This window comes from Martes martes (genome assembly GCF_963455335.1).
Source record: "Martes martes genome assembly, chromosome: X".
In the NCBI taxonomy this organism is placed as follows: Eukaryota; Metazoa; Chordata; class Mammalia; order Carnivora; family Mustelidae; genus Martes; species Martes martes.
In genome coordinates, this window is record NC_137897.1 from 52,619,782 (window position 1) to 52,638,761 (window position 18,980).

Here is an 18,980-nt window from a genome sequence, read left to right on the forward strand (position 1 = left end):
GGACTGAGGCCTGGTCCCTGCCCTTCAGCAGTTCACAGCCTGTTTACAAAGCCAGAGGAGTAAACAGATGATTTCAATATAATGTGATTAATGATAAGCAAAGGATGAGAACTTGATGTCTTGAAAGCACTGAGGAGAAGCACCCAAGCCAGCCTAGGGGTAACAGGGAAAACTTCCTGGAGGAGGGGTCAACAGGTTGTGTTCAGAGGAATTAGTTAGGGGGAAAACAGTGAGAAATATGTGTCAAAGAATGAAAAAGAGCAAATGGAAACGAGTGTTTAACAGCACTCCATGCTCAAGGAAATATGAAGAGTCAGGAAAATTAAAATTTAAAATACAAGGGTTGTGATGGTGAGTAATGAGAGTAGAAAGGGAAGCAGAGAAGTAGTCATGGGTGTCATATTAAGGAGGTTATCTTATATCCTAAAGCCAGCGAGGAGCCAGTTAGGTGTTTTAAGCAGGGAATATTTGTCAGTTGAAAGATCTCTTGGAGTGCAGTGAATATATGAATGAATAAACAAATCTACATCACACCTTTATTTTTAAATGTGCAGTTTTTCCAGAAGCCTACAGAATAAAACCAGAATTCATTGGTTTTATTCTCTTAAGTGACTCTAACCTAAACTTACATTCTCAACTCACTCTGTTCTTGTCAGAGATTAAATTTACAATTCTCTACTCAATTAAAGCTCATGCTATTCCCTCTTCCTAATTAGTCCCTTACTTCTTTCTTTGGTGAATTCATAATAATTCCTTGAGAAGCAGGTCAGTTATCTTTCTCTGAGAAGTCTGCCCTTACCCTTAATTATTCTTCCTGTCTTTTCATAGCACCCTGTTCATGCCTTACAGCTTTTATCACATGGTGTTGTAACATCATTGAGTTCCTGGGTATTCCCCATTTGGCATGAGCTGCTTGAAAACAAAGAAAATACCTTATTTATTTCTACATCACTAGCACTTCAAATAGTCAGCAATCATTAAATATTATTTGAAATAATCTAAGAATCAACTGGTTGAAATAGGTTAAAAATCAGATCATCCTAGTCATTTTGGCACTGGAAGAGTTTAATTGTGGAGTGCAGTAGAAAGAGCACAAGTCATGCTGAAGAGTGGGGGATGAGATATGACTGAGACTTTAGCCCATGCCCTGCGTACTACAATAGCTCTGTGCCTTAATGTCTCAAGCTGTGTATTACTCCTACTGATTTCCTAAAATGTTATCAATCTATCCCATCCAAGATACAATTGTTTAGGATTATATTATTCATATTGTCCACATTTTTATCTCCTAGAGGTGTGTAAATAATAATAGCAAGGGGATAGATAAAGCACTTGGGTCTAGAAGAAAAAAATGTCAAGTCCCTGTGATAGATGAATACTGGAAAATGTCTCTAATAAGATACTTAACAGAACTTCTCATTCAGAATGGAAATATCCCCATCTCTCTTTCTCTCTCTTGCATTCTCTCATATTTAAAAAATGGGGAATGGTAACATTTGAGTTGTATTGCCTTGACTCTGCCTAATCTTAGCAGCCCATTAAAGCCAATACAAATATTTCACAAAGTGGGCCTCTCAAGTTAAATTTCGTAGGGTACATACTCATTCATTTGCAGCTTTCATACCCCAAGAGATCTGCTGTCATATATTACAAGGGTGATGGAGGGCACTTATTGTGATGAGTACTGAGTGTTTTGTGTAAGTGATGAATCACTCAATTCTACACCTGAAACTAATGGTATACTATATGTTAACTAACTTGAATTTAAGCAAAAACTTGGAAAATAAAGGTAGGTGTTTCCCCGGATTTTGCTATAAAACCAAAGTCACAATAAATTAATAATGACAATTTAAAATGATGGCATTTGCATAGAACCTTATTTTTATAATCCTCTTTTGCATTAATCATCTTAACAACTGATTCTTATAATAACCATGGTATAGTGAGTGTCAGGGCCTTTGCATGTGCATTTCTCTTTGTTTGGACAGTTCTTCCTACTTATCTTTGCCTAATTCTACTCATGCTTCAGATCTCAGCTCGTTGATCACTTTAATCAAGGTAACTTTCCCTGACTTCAGTGCCCATGTCAAGTCTCTTTGTTACATACTCATGGCATGGATACTTTTCTTTGTCTTATCATAATTGTGATTTACATGAGTGGACATGAGTATTTAATTATGATACATTTATAATATAAAGTTGTTGCTAAGAAGTGGCTGCCCAACCAGAAACTATACTTCTCAGCCCTTCTAATATGTCAGAAAAGAAAGGTGACACATAACCAGTTCTTACTAATGCAATACGAACAGAAGTAATGTGTGTCATTTCTGGGCCACCACATTTTAAAAAGTAGGTGTGTCTTCTTTATCTTTTCTTTATACTTCATCTGCCTCTTAGGCCCTAGGGCAGTGGTTCTCAAACTTGACTACATGCTAAAATTGCCTAGGAACTTAAAAAATTCTGATACTTTTGCCATACACCAGGTCAATCAATTAAATCTCTCTTTGTGGACACCCAGGCATCAGTTTTTTTAAAACTCTTTAGGACATTCTAAAGGATCTCCTAAAGTTAAAGACCACTGCTAAGGGATGACTTCTGGATCCCTGAAACACTCTGGAGAAAGGCTGTCTGCTGAGCAGGAATATCCTTATTGTGCTCTCATGTGAGCAAGAAATAAACTTATGTTATGCCACAGAAATTTGGGAAGTTTATTATGTCAGCTATTTTGCCCTAAGTAATATATTCCCCATTATATTTTCAACATCCAGTACAGAGTCAGGATCATATTAAGTGTATAATTACTATTTATTGAAGAAAGTTATTATGTTCCCCACCTTTACAGATGAAGCTGAAAGTGGTTAAAAAACCTACCCAAGGATGCACAGATAGAAATGGGTATTCTTCCCACTATCCTACGATGTCTGCTTTTGCAGTTGAGAAAACCACAGGATTTCAGAAACACCACACTTACTTTAATATCCCTTATAGGTGACAATTAGAAAGTTGTGATGGCTTCAGGATCCTGGCAGCTAATGGTGGGATTATTGGCACCAAAATAGTGGTAAATGAAGGAACAGAAAGCCACTGACAGGAGTTGGTGGAAATTGGTGGGTGGTAATGCTCCTTACCTGGGTCTTTGGTTGCCTGTTTTGGGACCAAGCCCAATACCTCAAATTTTTGGCAACTAAGATTCCTTTTCATGAGATCAGAAAACTAACAATTGGAATATGGTGTTATATGCTAGAAATAAAAAGACCTTAGCCCTGGAACAAATCAAGATCTGACTAAATGGTCTTGTTGACTCCAGTTTCCCTGCATCTTCCAATTTTGTCTAACACATCTTTCCGAAGACCACCTGTGATATATCACTCCACAGCTGAGAAATATATAACAGCTTCCCGTCCTTCCCCATATCAATTCCACACCATTCTTTCCAAAACACTATATGATCCTCCATAATCTTTTCTGTCACATTTATCCAACTCTTTCTCTCAGCCTTCCTCTACAGGTCTTTTTCTTTAGACAGGGTGTCCTCTTCACACTCTGTACCCCATCCATGCCATCTTCAGCATTCCTTCAAACTTTTCTTTATGTTTAGTCCTGCTCTCCACCCTACTCTGCTCATGTTTCACAACTTCATAAAGTCTTTTTGTACTACTCTGACCCATTTAGCATATTTGTAGTTGTTATGTTTTGTGTGCTGATTTCATCTCTCCAGAGGAGTTTGTCAGCAACTCGGTTGGCAGGCCCCCAGACCAAACCCTCTTCATTTGTGTAATTATGATTACTGATAATTTTCTTTGCAAAGATAGTTGGAAAAACACTCCTGAATACATGATCCCATTTGACAGTCACAGTCACCTTATAAAATAAATATTTATTCCTTATTTTACAAAATATTTACTGAGTATCTGCAATCTGCCAGGCACTGTACAGGGAAGGTGTTCCTTGCCTCTTTTTACAGATGAGAAAACTGAAAGATTTGTGATGTAAAAGGGACTTATTCAAATTCACACAGCTGAAAAATGACTAATCTAGAGCTACAACTCAGGTTTACCATTCTACATTCAAGTTTCTTTCTATTACATGTTAAATCACCCCTAGAGTAAGCATTCAGTATTTCTTAACTGAAATAAAATAAATCTTATTTTTAAACATTTGGGAGAATTTTTAGTATATTATTGGAAGCATTAGCAATATGATCAATAAATATTTATTGGGCACCAATTGTTGGCTGGGTAAGAAGGATGTATATATACATCAAAATAACATTAGACATGCTCTATTAAGTCTTATGTGAATAACAGAAGTGTCTGAAGCCCCCTGAGAAAGACAAGAGCACTGTGAGTTGGTGTGGACCCAACTTTGGAGGAAAAGGAAGATTTGACCTGTGCCTTGGAAGGTAAATAAGATTTTGATAAAAAGACAAGGGAGAGGAAGAAGAGCATTTCCAGAAGAGAAAATAATGTAAGCAAAAGCTTCCTAAGGTGTTTCAAGACCAGCTTTGGTATCATTGGTTGTTTGTCTATTTGGTTTTTTTTTTTTTTTTTTTTTTTTTACCAACCATAAGAAATAAACTTTTGTACAAAATGTGATAAGTGAAAACCCAGTTGATTTTGAAGATTGAAAGAAAGTGATAAGAAAGTGGGAGACCAAAACCCTGAAATGAGTTACTGGAAGTGACAGAACTTTTCAAACTGTAAATTAAAATGCTCACAGAAACAATTAAAAGGATTATTGTTGGTTTTGTTGTTGCTATTCTACTGCACAATAAATGGTTTAATTTAATCATTTCTGAGTTCATCACTGAGTGATCACCATTTCTATAAACCATTCTATATACCTTACCAAGAAAGACAAAGGAAAAAACTATACAAATGGGAAACTTTCTTTCTTCTCACATTGTATTGAGTTTACTCAAAGTTCAGGAAGACGTGAGTCAGCAGGTAGGAGGCTTCAGGCTCTGTTAGTCCTTTTCACTTAAAGTGAGATTCTTGGAGGAAATGAGTTTTGGGGAAAGTGATTTTTTACTAAGAAGTAGTAAATACAGGTTGACTGAGTGTCCCAGCATTTCTCACTTTGGCCAGCACTTTTATCTCTTTAGTGACTTGTATAGACTCATCATCTTTTCACTCTGACTCTGGGAAACGAGAACTAGTATTAAACTTATATATGTAGTAAGTTTTGAAGGCTGTGGAGCCAAGATGACTGGTTTCAAATCTCAGCTCTGTCACTTACTATCTGTGAGAACTTATACCTCTCTCAGTCTCAGAGAGAAAGAATAATTCCTACTCTTCAGAATTCTCATGAGGATTAAATAAAATGTGTATATGTAAGGACTGGAATGTTCTTCAAATGTTCTTCAAATACCAGTTCTTGTTCGGGTCCCTGGCATTATAGGGCATATGTAGAGTTAGAGAAGATATGGACCCAAGTAAAGTAAATTTATTCAACAAATTGCAGTTGAGTTTTTCTTAAGTGTCAGGCTCAGTTCTTAGGGCCAGAGACAGAGCAGTGAACAAAGCAAACAAGAACTTTATTTTTATAGAATGTGTAGGCCAAGGCTTTTTTGGCATACATTAGCTGTATGTCTGTAATACTTACTTCCACTGAGCCTCAGTTCACTCAGTGGAATGATAGTCATTGTCCAAACATACTTTATAAGGAAGTTGCAAGAGTCAAATTAGATAATGAACATAGAAGCATTCTTGTGAACTGTAAATTACTTTAATAATGAAATTACTAGCAGTTGTGTTCCTATTTGTTTGCAAGAGGGGTTAAAAATCGTGAGTTGCTAACTGTAGATAGCAAAAAGCATATTATCACAGAATCCTGGCCAGAAGTCTGGCCAGGCTGGAGTGAATATTAGAATATTGTCAATATCAAGGCCCTGCTACTAAAGGTATCAAGTCACTTTGTACAGCCAGGGAGGTCTGGCTGTCTATAGTACTGAAAGAGAAAGACTTTGTCTTTGGATTTTTAGTCATTCCTACTTATACCTAACTTCCCCACTTCACAGACAAGAAGCCCATATTCCCATAATTTTTTTAATTTTTTAAATTTAAATTCAATTAATTAACAAATAATGTATTATTTGTTTTAGGAGTACAGGTCTGTGATTCTTCAGTCTTACACAGTGCTCATTACATACCCTCCCCAGTGTCCATCACCAAGTTACCCCATCCCCTCACCAACCTCCCCTTCAGCAACCCTCCCATAGCCTTTTTTTTTTTTAAAGGATTTCATTTATTTGGCAGAGAGAGGTCACAAGTAGGTGGAGAGGCAGGCAGAGAGAGAGGGGGAAGCAGGATTCCCCACCGAGCAGAAAGCCCAACGCGGGGCCCGATCCCAGGACCCTGAGATCATGACCCGAGCCGAAGTTGGAGGCTTAACCCACTGAGCCATCCAGGCGCCCCCCTCCCATAGCCTTTTTAACTTTTTCCTTTTTCTGTCCTCTAAATAAATCTGCTCTAAGAAAATGATCCAGTCAACTCATTCATATTAATATGTCAATGATTGAAAAGACTTCATAGATGACCACTCCCAAGGAAAGGAGCATTGAAGTGGGGACTTTACCTTAAGATAATGAAATAGAGAACTAATGGTAAAATTCTGGGAAATGTTAATAAAACTCAGGTTTCTCTGAAATTATACCATGTGGATGAAGACTGGTCCAACTATAGGAGTTTTAACAATAATAGAACCATAAAATGTTGGAGCTAAAAGACTTCTCAAAGTATGTTCACTAGAACATTAATCATTCATCAATTCTAAAAAGGAAGAAGGATGAAGGAAAAGGAAAAAGGAAGAGGATGAAGTAATGACCAATATCCATTGAAATCCTTTCTAGTAGCCTCAAAGCATAGGTCTTTTATGAACCATTGTTAGGATTGGGGGAGAGCACAGGTCTGTTGGTACATGCAGGGAAACCCATCTCCAAATCTCACTAGTGAGGTTCTCAGGCTGAATTAGTTGGCAAAAATATATACTCTTTGGCTCTGTAGAACAAACCTATTTATTTCATTATCTTCCCAGAAAACCACTTTGAAGAGAACTGTTCAACTTTTCCAGAAGAAATCCCCTATTCACATGGTTACTAAGAACTACTATGTTCTTACAATGTGATCTTTTCCTGGCAATAATTAATTGGTCAAAGAATGGGCATGTGACCCAAGCTTGTACAATCAGAGTTCTTATCTGGGCTTTTGAATCAAGAGATTTCAGCCCAATCTGGCTTCTAACTTGAACTGTATATATGTTATCAGTGACCATTTTCTCCCATGTGGACTTAGAATGGAAAAAGTGGTCTATAGAAGTGAAGAAGGAAGAGATATGGCAAGAGAAGTAGACACAATACAGGGAAAGAGAGAGAGAGTCCTGACAGCATTGAGTACCTTGTTCTAATTGTTTCTGAGGCTGAGCAGAATTCTGGTTCTGTGAGATATCCCTAGAAACTAAATTATAAATAGCTATGTAGGTTAAATAATTTGATTTCTCTTTTTGCTGGAGTAAGCTCAACTGGGTTCCATTACTTGCAACCATAACCCCTAACTAGTAAAGCCCTTTACTTATCAAAACCAAAGACAATTCATCAGGAACTTTTATATTCACACAATCCTATTATTGTAGAAGTATCTTCTGCTTTTATTTATATCATTGATCATGTATAATTTTTTTAATGACAGAATCTGTAGGCCATGTGCCTTTTGCATGATTAAGAGACCTATAGAAACTGAAGCACAAAGCAAGACAAAGAATTATCGAGGGTCAGTATCAGAGCTGGAAAGCATATCAATGTATTATGATTTTGGATTATTCATGAACTTTGTTGTCTCAGCCCAAGATGGGGTCCTTTGCCTTTATACTAGTGATTCTCACTGATAGAGATGGTTGGTTTAAAAAACCAAAATGTTTCCTCTAACCACCTGTGTGACAAAACCTATAAACCTAAAGCCACTGTTACAGCATTTGAGTACAGTCATTCTGAGTCCAGGTGGTTGATATATTCACTTCATGAACTATGGCATATAGTAGTTAAGAAAGTACAACTTGTACAGTCAGAAGATGTTTGAATCTTTTTTCTATAACTTTCAAATGTGTGCTATTTTTTTAAGATTTTATTTATTTATTTGAGAGAGAGACAGTGAGAGAGAGCATGAGAGAGGAGAAGGTCAGAGGGAGAAGCAGACTCCCCATGGAGCAGGGAGCCGGATGTGGGACTTGATCCCAGGACTCTGGGATCATGACCTGAGCTGAAGGCAGTCACCTAACCAACTGAGCCACCCAGGTGCCCTCAAATGTGTGCTCTTAAGCAAGTGATTTAATTTCTCTGAGTTTCAGTGTTCTCATTTGTCAAATGAAGATATAAATACCTTCTTAGCTGTACTCAAAGAGATTTGTTAGGATTAGACGGGGAAAAGAGCTTTGAAAACTCTAAAATGCTGAACATCTCCTAATTCTTTTGATTTCTTAACAGAAGAAAAGGATGGACTTTGTTCTTTTTCTATTGTGTATGTTTTTGAAGGTATGCCTAGAACATAGTAGGGCTGAAAAAAAGATCAAGTTACTCATTGAAAGTTCCTGGCATTTTGTCAATGAGGAAAGGATCATGCAGATAATATGCAATATCATTTAGTAGTCAGGATAACATGAGTTAAAGAATCAGGTTTTGGGGGTTTCAAATCTGACTCTCTTTATTACTTAGTAGTTCTATGATCTAGGACAAGTTGCTGTATTTCTCTGAGTTTCTCTTTTCTCATCTATAAAATAAGAGTAATAATAGTATTTTCTCATAAGATTGTTCTGAGGATTAAATGAGTTAATTTGTATAAAGCTATTAGGAAAATGGCTGACCACAGAGTAAGCACTCCTGGTGGTAAATAAATTAGCTAATGCATGGGTCTTAAAAGGACAGCAAGCACATAATAGGTTGTAATAAATATTAACTACTATTATAATCCATTGCATAGACTCTGGTGATAAGAGAACCACAACCCAGCTATATCTATATGAGGTCCTTTCATTTCAATCTGATGATACAATACATATGGTTTTGCAATACTGTATTACTCTTGGGTTCATGTCCCTGTCCTGGTTTGCTATCTGTGACAGAAGCTGCTTTTAACAGCTGTGTAGACAAATTTTCTGGGCACTGCCATCGCACATGTAATTGCCATTTGGCCAGCGTTGGAAATCAGGTGACTAAGGAATAGTCATGTTAGATAGGAGACAAAGGGGTTATTGGTGATAAGCTAATATTTGATCATTGTATTTGAATCTGCTTTAGTCCCAGGTTTAAGCTGATTCAGGAAGGACAAAAAACAGAACCAGTATCCTTTGCACTTCTATGAGGACGTGATCAGTTTGGGTCTGTTGAAAAATACTGTTTGCTTTTCTCTATAGCTTTGACCATAATAATTCACAATTCCAGTATACACAAGCTTGAGTCATCTATTTAAATAAAGTAACAGATTTTCAAGTGACAAATATCAAAACACTATTTATGATTCATTAGGTAAAGTAAAAGAATTTTTACTAATAAATCCACTTTCCAAGGTATGACGATGCTGCCCTTTCTTTCATTAATTTATATTTTAATGCAGTCAGAAATTAAGGAAATATTTAATGTTTACAGATTGATTCATGATATTCTGAGGAGTTATCTGCCCTGGGTCAAAGTAGAACCTAAGGGGTGGGAGCTTTTTCTCAGAGACTTGTGATATAGGTCACACTTCTCTTAGGGGAAGTCACGTAGAAGGCAGTAGCAAAAAATTATATGAGTCCAACTATAACACATCCTCAGTTCTACCCCCTTGTGGCTTCACTGTCACTCACGCTCAAAAGCAGCTGCCAGGAAATGATTCTAGAGAATTTATCCCAATTTTCAGACAGAGCTAGTCCAACCCTAACCAAAGTTTTCAATAGCTGTACATAATCTGTTTCTCTGGGGAAGGAAATCGCTTGTTGAGGAGGACAGATCACTGAAAATTCTGGTGTGGAAGAAAGAACTCTAACAAAGAATGATGGCCCCATATTTCTCTTTATCTGAATAGCTGAATGACCTTGAGCAAGTCACATCAGGTTCAGAAGACAGGTTCCTCTTCTGTGTAACAGAGCTAATCATGCACACTCTGCTTAATCCCAAAAGTTATTATGAACACTGACTGAGGTATTATATGCAAACATTCTTTGAAACACATTTTCCTGTTCAAAGATCACTGTTGTCAGAGCCCAAAGATGTAGAGACATCACAGAGATAGGTGGAGGCACCACTCCCCAGTTTCGGTTATCTAGGGAAAATACATGGATATGATGGCAGTTGTTCAGTGGTTCATCTCTCCTAGATTTGAACTTTACAGGGAGGCTTTGCTACTGTGAATGATAACAGTAATCTCAAGTGTGTCTTTTGGCATTACTCAGATTACCCCGGAACACTGCATTCTTAAAGGTCCATAAGTGACATATGTACTCTGACTGATGGTCATTTTTCCCCTTTGGCAGCTCTTGATTCCCTCCTCAGTACCTGGTAAAGCCAAAACAAATATGAGCCAAGATTCCCTGTACACTGTCACCCACAAATGTGTTTTTCAGCAACAAATGTTGTCAAGGGCATTTCCAGAATAGGATGGAATAGGTCTTTTCTGCTGGGGAAGTATAAGATGTGGGTGGGAAGAAAGGGGTCTTGCTGAAATGACTTCCAACTTTTGACCTCTGTTTCACATGTTTTGAAACCTTTTAAATGTGGAATTTAAACTTTGAATTCCAAATGTTATCCCTGGCACCTGAACTTGGGGTCAAATATCCTTAGGCGTTTTGAAAAGTAAATAGCACTATACAGATGATACCAGTAATTAACTATTGCCCAATGCCTGAGAGGCAATATAAATTCTGCTTTGTATCAAACACAGCAGGCTTTAAGTTCTACTTCCACCTCAATATTGTCATCTTTAAAATGAGAATAATGACAAACAATAATACTTTCCTTGGAGAACAGTTGTAAGGATTACAAATAATATACGTATTGTCACATAATGGACAACTTTTAAAGATAATCCTTATTACATGTTTTCTTTTGTTTGTTGTTTTCATAACAAATTGTCAAGAAGGAAATTATTATTATCTCCATTTTACAAAAAAGTAAAAAGGTCTGAATTGGGAGATTAGCCAGAGGTCATGTAACATATAAATAGAGGTGGAAATTACTTTTATTCTTCATCAAATATAATTGTAAAACCTGTTAGAAAATGCCTTGCTGGGGCACCTGGGTGGCTCAGTCATTAAGCAGCTGCCTTCGGCTCTGGTTATGATCCAGGGGTCCTGGGATCCAGTCCTCAGTGGGCTCTCTGCTCAGTGGGAAGCCTGCTTCTTCCTTTCCCACTCCCCCTGCTTGTGTTCCTTCTCTCCTCTTGCTGTCTCTTTCTCTCTCTCTCTCTGTGTCAAGTAAATACATAAAATATTTACAAAAAAAAGAAAAAGAAAAAAGAAAATGCCTTGCTATGCCATAGATTCAATACTGCTTTTGTTTATCTAATGTTTAGTCTGCATGATATCAGTAAACCGGGCATTTTACCAGAGCATAGAGAGGCAGCTGAGGCATAGTGGTAGGAGGTTACTTGTTTTATGATAAAACATCTAGATTCATAAATGATACCGGCCCTGCCCTGTATCAGCTGACTTTGGGCAAATTATTTAATATTTCTGAGCCTAGTTTCTCCCTTTACAAAATAGAGATAACATCTACTCACCTGGCTTCTTGTACAAAAGTAATTATTACTGATCTATAATGCCAGTGTATCACAATGGGCTCCCAGTTAATTATCACTGTTTGCAATCAAATAGCAAAAGTGTGAACAAATCTCATTCTCGAAACACTTTTGTAATCTGCTTACATTTGACATTTTATATCTATAGTTTGACTAAATGGAACATTTAGAGCTCTCAGTCCCAGTGACTAGTAGAGTGCCTGGCAAATAGTGGGAGTTCCACACATGAGTTAAACAAATGAAAAATTAATAAATGACAACGCACAGAGAGTTATACTGCCTGGTAGAAGAGGAAGATTTATTAGATATATATGTAATATCTGGTTATGATCAGTGTTTTCAAAAGAGATAAAAATAAAATGTTATATAAATTATTATTAATAAATGCAGTAATGCTTCCCAGAGCACTCAATATTTGAGCTGTGTTATGAAAAATATGTTGAATTTGGTCATGAGGGAAAGGAGGGAATAACATTTTAGTAAAAGTAAACAGCATGAACCAAAGGTAGGCAGACCTGAGAGTGTAGAATATGTTCAGAGGGAGCCCAGAAAGCCTGATGTGGCTGAAGAGGTAGGTGGTTGATAGGAGAACAGATGGGAGAAAGGATTACAGAGAAGCATTAGGGCCTAACTGTGACAGACTTCGAAGTCTAGGGTATGGATCTTGGAGTTGAACCTGCAGGCCAGAGGTTGCTGATTGGCAGCCCACAAACTAATTCTTGTCTATAAAAATATTTTGTGCGTGTGTGTGTGTAGGGGGATGCTGAAAAGAATTGGCTTACATGATGTTTTTAAACTAATTGAATTAGTTGCCAACTTTTTAAGAAAATTCAGATTTCACATTAAAATCTAGAATACTGTACTTAAAAATAATGGAACATCTGAAATACCAAAGCTGCATTCTTGCCTGACAATAACTGGTTAGAATTAAGTGATAGCTGCCCCTTTCAGATGTGACATGTATTCTCTAGTTCACCACAACCTCCACCACCCTACCCTTTGTGTATCTCATATCAGGTTCTCTTCACTCACTTTTGTTGCTCATGAGACATTTGAGTTTGAAAACCCTGGTGGAGGGGCACCTGGGCTGCTCAGTAGATTAGGCTGACTCTTGATTTCAGCTCAGGTCATGATCTCAGGGTCCTGGGATCTAATGCTTGGGGCTCCATGTTCAGTGGGGAGTCTGCCCAAGGATTCTTTCTCCCTCTCTTTCTGCCCCTCCTCCTGCTTATACTTTCTCTTTCTCTCTAAAATAACTAACTAACTGAATAAATAAATAAATACATAAACAAATAAATAAAACCTTGGAATAAGCAATTGAAGGTTATAAAGCAGAGGAGCAATGGGAAGAGCTATTCTTTTAGACAAAGACCTGTGATTCTGATTCTGTTGAGGATAGCCTGGAAGAGGGTAGTCGTGGGAAGAATTAGGGCTGTATCCGTGGGAAAGGATAAGATGAGATGGAGGCTCCAACACTAAGAAGCAGGAAGAACATATGAGCTGTGAACGTAATCCTTTATAACCCTCTAAGTGGAAGAAATAGCAAACATCTACAAAACAGCAGAGAAAAGAATTCTGAGGGTTTATTCAGAAGCTCCACTCCTCATTTCTAATGCAACTCAAATGTTTTTAGATGATTCTTCACTCTCCTTCCTAGACTTTGAATAACTCCCAAAGACAGAGTCCACAGTGTCTTATTTATCAGCGAGCCCTAGTGCCTAGCACAGACCCTGGAAAGCAGTAAGTGCTTAGTAAATACTCACTCAATGCATGAATTGGAGGGATTCTCTACTTTACTTGTAGGTAGAGGAAAGGTTTATTACATTCTTTTTTTTTTAAAGATTTTATTTTTTGATTTGACAGAGAGAGATCACAAGTAGGCAGAGAGACAGGCAGAGAGAGAAGGGTGGGGGTGGGGGAGGGAAGCAGGCTCCTGGCCAAGCAGAGAGCCCTATGCAGGACTCAATCCCAGGACCCTGAGACCATGACCCCAGCCTAAGACAGAGGCTTTAACCCACTGACCCACCCAGGCACCCCGGTTTATTACATTCTTAAGCATACTGAAACAACAGGGGTTTTTGCAATCCTCTTCCCCTGGCAAAGCCAAACTCCTAGCTTGGAAGTAGAATTTTAATTCTGTGAAAATAAAATCCATCCTTTTACTCAATGGGTATTTATTGAGCACAGACCATGTGCCATGCCAAGCTGAGTTTTAAAAACTTGATGATGAACAAAATTCACATGGTCCATGTTCTCAGGAAACACACCTACAGCCTGCTGAGGAAAGTAAATTTTAAACAAATAAATGCACAATTGGGTATTATTAAAACATATTAAAAGGTGGGTAAATGAGGAACCTGAGCTAGCCTAAGAGGTCCAAGAAGTCTTCCTGCAAATTCTGTATGCATAGGCATTAACTAATGAAGAGGAAAAAGGAAGAACAAGCATTTCAGGTACAGGAACAGCATATGCAAAGGCAGGGGGGGACTCTCAGGCATTTGAGGAATTCTGAATAAAAGCCAGTGTGAATGGAGTTCACAAAGTAAAAGAAAAAAGGTAGAGAGATATTAATCACATAGATTTGAGCTTTAAAGATTTGGTTGTTATACTAAGAGCAATGAAAAGCTGGATACAGAGTTTAAGTAGAAGAATAATATGACTAGATTCAGCTTTTAAAAAAGACTCTCTACACAAACATAGGTTAACAAATGATTATTAACGAAGGTCTGAAGGCAATTAAGAGGAAAAACATAGTTTCTTTTTTTCAAAAATGGTGCTGATAAAATAAGACATCCATATACAAAAGAAGTGGATATCCATATATCAAACTTAACACAAAATGGATCATACATCTAAGTAAGTGTAAAACTGAAAATTATAAGGCTTCTAGAAATCAAAGCACAGGTTTTTAAAAACACAGTATGAGATCTTGGGTTAAAAAACATTTCTTAGATCCGACACCAAAAGCACAATCCATAAATGAGCAAATTGATATAATGGACTTCATCATAATTAAATATTTTTTGCTCTTAAAAATGTCCTGGTAAGACAATGAAGACAAACTACAAACTGAAAGAAAATACTAGTGAGTCATATTTCTGATAATGAACTTGTATCTACAATATATAAATCAACTTAAAAGCTCCATAATGGAATAAAAGCAGCACAATTTGGAAAATCGGCAAAAAATTTTAGTAGAGTCCTCACCAAAGAAAATATACAAATGGCAAAAAAATAAAATGAAAAATACTTTACAACATTATTCATTGGAGAAATGAGAATTAAATGAGAAACACCTACACATTAAATTAAAAGGACTGAACATACCAAGTGTTGGTAAGTGTATGGAGGAGCTTCTGGTAAGAATGTGAAATGGTACAATCACTTTGGAAGGCAGTCTGGCAGTTTCTTAAAAGGGTAACTATACACCTAGCCTGAAACCCACTCAATCCACTATTAAATATATGGTCAAGAGAAATGAAAGCTTATGTCCACATAAAGACATGTACAAATATTCATAATCACTTCATCTGTAATAACCAAAAAATTTAAAGGGCCCAAATGCCATCAACAAGTGAATGGATAAACAAACTGGTATATCCATACAATAGAATGGATATACTTGGCAATAAAGTAGAAAAAACTGTATATATATATATATATATATATATATATATATATTTCATCACCTATGTATGCATATACCCAAAGTTATCAATTTGTACAACTTTAAATATGTGTAGTTTATTGTATGTCAATAATATCTTAATTATGCTGTTTTAAAAAAAATCCCTCTGGAATAGAAACTGCAGATATCTGTATCTATATCTATATCTATAGATATAGTCAATTGATTGTTGACAAAGGAGTAATGGCAATACAATGAAGCAAATACAGTTTTTCAACAAATAGTGCTGGAACACAATGAATCTAGATAGACCTTACACTCTTCACAAAAATTTAATTCAAAATGAATCAGATCTAAATGTAAAATGCAAAACTACCCTAAAAGATAATATAGGAGAAACACTAGATGACCTTGGGTATGGTGATGACTTTTTAGATACAACATCAACAACTTTTCATGACAAAGTCCATGAAAAAGGGGATCAATAAACCGGACTTCATTAAAATTAAAAACTTCTGGTGTGTGAAAGACAATGTTAACAGAATGAGAAAACAAGTACAGACTGGGAGAAAATATTTGCAAAAGACCCAGCAATAAAGGACTGTAATCCAAAATATACAAAGAATTCTTAAAATTCAACAATAAGAAAACAAACAACCAGATTAAAAAATGGGCCAAAGACTTTAACAGACACTTCACTAAAGAAAATATTCAATGGCAAATAAGTATATGAAAACATACACTCCACAGCATATGTCATCAGGGAAATTCAAATTAAAACAACAATGAGATACCACTACCAGAACTACCAAAATTTGGAGCACTGACAACACAAAATGCTGGGGAGGATGTGGAACAACAGAAACTCTCATTCATTGCTGGTGGGAATGCAAAATGGTAGAGCTACTTTGGAAGATATTTTGTGGTTTATTACAAAACTAAACTTGCTTTACTATATGATCCAGGAATCATGCCTCTTGGTATTTACCCAAGGGAGTTGAAAATTTATGTCCACACAAAAGCTTACACACAATACTCATAGCAACTTTATTCATAATTGCCAAAACTTGGAAACAACCGAGATATACTTCAGTAGATGACTGGATGAACAAACTGTGGTATGTCCAGACAATGGAATATTATTTGATACTAAAAAGAAATGAGCCATCAAGTTATGAAAAGACATGGAGGAAACTTAAATGCATATTATTAAGTGAAAGAAGCCAATCTGAAAGGTCACATATTGTAAGATTCTAGCTATTTGACATTCTGAAAAGAGTAAAACTATGGAGACAGCGTAAAGATCAGTGGTGGCCAGGGAGTGGTGGGGAGAATAAATATTTGGAGATAGGATTTTTAGGGCAGTGAAAAATGTCTTCATGATACTATAGTGATGGATACATGCCATTGTACAATTGTTCAACCCCACAGAATGTACAACACCTAGAGTTAACCCTAATGTAAACTATGGACTTAGGTGATTATAATGTATCAATGTAAGTTTATCCTGTTGTTACAAATACACTGCTTTGGTGAGAAATGTTGATCATGGGGGAAGCTATGCATATGTTGCTGCAGGAGGCATATGGGAAATCACTGTGCCTTTCTTTTAGTTTTGTTGTGAACCTTAACCTGTTCTAAAAAATTAAGTCTTAATTTAAAAAATCCCTCTGGCTGTTCAATGCAGAACTGACTCTAGGTAAGTAAGAGTGAGAAAGACAGAGACCATTTACAGTGATCCAGGTGAGAAAGGGAAGTGGCTTGAACTAGGTTGGCAGTAACAGAGATGACGAAAACTGGGCAGATTTGTGAAATATTTAGGAAATAAAACCAAGAGAAGTTGGGAGAATGTCCACCGTTTTCCAAAAGTCAGTTCATCCTGGCTTTCCAAAGCAAGGACCTAAGAAAAATTACATTAATACAACTCCCTTGAAATTGCAGAGGAAGCCAGTGACAAAAACTTTACCCTCACTTCAGATGTCCTGGAAGAACACCACTGATGCTAATTTTGTTGCTAAGAAACTACAAAGAAAAAGGAGAAGGAGAAGAAAAAAAAAGAAGGAAAAAAGATGGTAAAGGCACACAATTTATGTAATATTCAACAATGTCTCTTGATCTTTTTTAAAGCCCTATAAAGAAAATAAGATGAGAAGGGAGATCAGAGTTTAAAATTCAGAGTAAAGTGGATGCCCTATTATGTTCACAGTAATTAGCCTTTCCTGACAACGATATAAATGTTGATAGCACACCTTTTAAAAATATAACACAATATGATTCTTTAGATTTGTAGAGTGCTTTCCTGTTTACTAAGTTGTTCCATCACCTTCTCTAACTACTACTTCAGTCTTCTAAGGTAGGAATTATTGGCCATACTTTTCTGATGAAAAAACTCTGAAGACCATTTTGGCATTGTAGAAAAAACATGAACTTTGGAATCCTTCAGACCTGGGTTTAAATGTCTGCCAGGCTTCCATTTAATGGGAAACTTCAGAGAATTATTTCAAAACTCAATTTTTAAGGCTTCTTTGCCTTTATCCAAGAGTCATTTCACTGCCATTAGCAACCCCTCCATATACCCACCCTCTATTGAGTGTAAATAAGAAGAAAACTCAAGTCAGTCACAGCACTCTAAATTGTCACTGTCAGAAAGATCATCTACTCCAGCCTCTACCTTCTCCACTCCCCTTTCACAGGGCAAGAAATTGAAGCTGAGGAATTGGAAGAGATTCATTATCAGTCTGTAGACAGTTCTCCTGTCTCTGAGACCTATGTTATTTTCGTTGTACTTTCTCACCAGCCCAGCTGACTCAATTCTCTTTGAGCAACCCTAGTTAAAAGCTTTGGTGGAACTAGAGGTTGCGATGACTATTCAAATAAAGTTTTCAAAGTATCTGTGCATTTCAATTACATACTCCTGTTTCCTATTATAATGGGGAATTGAAAATTAGCCTTGTTACAATTTGACCTGTCTAAGGATAAGGCTGCTTCTTTACCAAATCACTGAATTTTGTGAGATTCCTCACTAAAAACGGCAGATGGGGTTATATTTGGGATATATGCAGGCAACGCTGAAGCCATTAAAATACCAAGGGATAATTTTCACCACTTCAGGTAAAAAAAGCCTTTGCATCTGGAAGATTCATTTATAGCTCTTGTCCAAATGCCCTTGACATTGATTAATCTAGCTAAAATAGCAATGAGATGGAAGACTAGTTTAGGTTCTACTAATGTGCAACATAGAAAAAATAATGTCATTGTTTAAACGTCTTCATCTGGAAAATAGAGCTGATCATACCCATTCTTCCCTGCCTTTAGGATTAAGTTACCTCCTTTGGTCAGAGTAAGTAAATGCCCATGCTTGGCTGTAAACAAGGTAAGTCTCTGTAGAAGCCTGTAAATAGTAGAAGAGATCCACACAAAAATCTACACCAGCATTCTGGGACAGACAGACCCTGCCCAAAACTAGAGGTGTAAGAAATTTAAAGGCTAGGGAGGCCAAGGGCCCCTGCTGACACAAAGGGAAACCTCCTTTCCCATAGGTCTACTCTGCCACTTCTACTCTTCCATCCCCAATCTGCCTGTCCATCTTT